The sequence below is a fragment of the Colobus angolensis genome, unplaced genomic scaffold (genome assembly GCF_000951035.1).
Source record: "Colobus angolensis palliatus isolate OR3802 unplaced genomic scaffold, Cang.pa_1.0 Scaffold106, whole genome shotgun sequence".
Taxonomy (NCBI): Eukaryota; Metazoa; Chordata; class Mammalia; order Primates; family Cercopithecidae; genus Colobus; species Colobus angolensis.
This window is the reverse complement of record NW_012111586.1, coordinates 3,848,520-3,851,047: the sequence shown is the minus strand read 5'-3', so window position 1 is coordinate 3,851,047 and position 2,528 is coordinate 3,848,520. Positions and strand designations below refer to the sequence as shown.

At 38.5% G+C, this 2,528-nt stretch overlaps 1 protein-coding gene across 1 annotated transcript in view; it reads left to right on the top strand.

The window, feature by feature from the left end:
• The window catches only part of GPBP1L1 (GC-rich promoter binding protein 1-like 1), a 67,152-nt gene that overhangs the window by 43,828 nt on the left and 20,796 nt on the right, over positions 1–2,528 (top strand). The gene's annotated exons all lie outside the window — the stretch shown is intronic.

Below are 2,528 nucleotides of genomic sequence, written 5' to 3'. Positions count from 1 at the left end.
CTACTCGGGAGGCTGAGGCAGGAGAATGGCGTGAACCCGGGAGGTGGAGCTTGCAGTGAGCCGAGATCGTGCCACTGCACTCCAGCCAAGGTGACAGAGCGAGACTCCATCTCAAAAAAAAAAAAATACTGAAAAGTGTAATTCAAGAACATTTTTCTGAAATACATTTAGATTTGAATCTACAAATTGAAAGAACAGTCAGGACAACTAAAATATACTCTTACAGAATACTAGAACAAAAAAAGATATCCTTTGGCCATTCAGGCATAAAGACTGAGTTGTTAAGAGAAAGAAAACCAGATAGACTGTGACAGCAAAGCTTTATAACAAGTAAATGGAGTAACAATTACGATAAAATGTGAGCCAAAGATTTTGTGCTTTGTCAATCTAATGTTCAGTATAAAGATCACAGACAAACATCAATGTGTAAGTTCTTGGAATATTGCTCTTTCCGCCATTGTTTTGCGCTGTCACAGTGGTGCGTGTGAACATCCTACCTCATGCTCTCAAGAATATCACCAATGCCGAAAAGAGCGGCAGACACCATTAGGCCATGCTCCAAAGTCATTGTCCAACTTCTAGCTGTGATGATGAAGCATCGTTACACTGGCAAATTTGAAATCATTGATGATTACAGAGCTCGGAAAATTGTGAACCTCACGGGCAGGCTAAAGAAGTGTAGAGCCCCAGCTTTGATGTGCAACTCAAAGATCTAGAACAACGGCAGAACAATCTGCTTCTATCCCACCAGTTTGACTTCATCATATTGACAACCTTAACTGGTATCACGGACCATGAAGAAGCAAGATGAAAACACATAGGAGGGAAAATCCTTGGATTTTGTTTCTAGGGATGCAGTACATATTTACAAATAAAATGCCTCAAAAAAAAAAAAACTTTGGAATATTGTTCCCGAGACTTTTCCTGAGAACTACTAAAGAACAAGCTTCTGCCGGGCACGGTGGCTCATGCCTGTAATCCCAGCACTTTGGGAGGCCAAGGCGGGCGGATCACAAGGTCAGCAGATCGAGACTGCGGTGAAACCCCGTCTCTACTAAAAATACAAAAAATTAGCCGGCTGTGGCGGCGGGCACCTGTAGTCCCAGCTACTCAGGAGGCTGAGGCAGGAGAATGGCGTGAACCCCTGGGAGGCGGAGCTTGCAGTGAGCTGAGATCAGGCCACACTGCACTCCAGCCTGGAGGACAGAGCAAGACTCCGGCTCAAAAACAAACAAACAAACAAAGAACAAGCTTCTGACAAACCAGAAAGATGATAACAAAAGGAATGGTGGTACTTATTAAATGTATGGTTAATTGTAGAGCTAAGATGCAATGAGGGTTAAAAGAGAGTTCGCATGTGATAGTTACATGATCTGACAATCTGGATAAAGTATAACTTTTTTTAAGTGGAAAGATGGGGAGAACATGTCCAAAGAAAAACATTTTGGTAACTGGTGAAATACTGACATTGCTATTCTGAAACTTATGCGTAATATGAGATAAAGCAATTAAATATGATATTCTATGCTTTGTATGCCTGAAAATCAGGATTCTGTGTAGAAGAAAATAAAAACATAAAACAGATGTTCCATAAAATCCACAAGGGTACTCAGTTTGAATTGGGAATATCAGTAATAAGTTATGAGGTGTTTTAGCTTTGGAGTGAAAAAATACATTCTTCTAGGCAGTTCTGTCCACTGAAAAGACATGGGAACAATGAACAACCCCATAGCAATGAGTGACTCTACTGCTTGGATTCTGATCTTGAAATAGTTCAGACAGCATACTTAAAAGAAGAGTCCAGAATATTTTTTCAAACTAGATAGCAAAGAAGTAATTAAAGAACTACTACGGTTGTAGCAAAAGGATTTAGAAGCCAAATTGAAGAGGGTTCCACAGGCCAAATATGGGACAGTTTTATGCATCAGTTAATGGTAATAATGCTGAGGGTTGAATCACATCAAATTGGATTTAAATCTGTGAATTCACAATGATGCCTGCCTCACCTTAGGAATAAGCATGTATCATATTTTTTCTATATGAACTGTACCATTGAATCGCCAAATAGATGAGGGGAAGTTCCTATTAATGGAAGTATACTATTTTATAAAGAATTGTAATATTAGATCATTGTTTTTGCATCTTGTATTGAGTTGACAGTTTTAGGCTACGAGCGTCAGTGTCTGCCAACATAACCAAAAGAAGCACAACCACGTGTTATGTGTGTGTCTCCTAATGGAATAATACAAAACCACTAAGGATTCTGTAACCTCTAGAAACAACTACCAATTTATAGAAAATGCCAAGGCGTAAGATTTTCTAAAAACTAGTAGATTAAAAGTTGAGATTGTTTTTGGAGACAAAACTATAGTGTCAAGGGAGACACAGTTGGATAGTAAAAAAAAAAGAAATTATGTGATCACCATATGAGTATTTCTTTTTTTTTTTTCTAATGAGATTTGTAATGTCTTTCTGGTTTGGCAGGTAATGTTATGTTGCTTAAACCATGTAGTGTTTTTTTTTTTTTT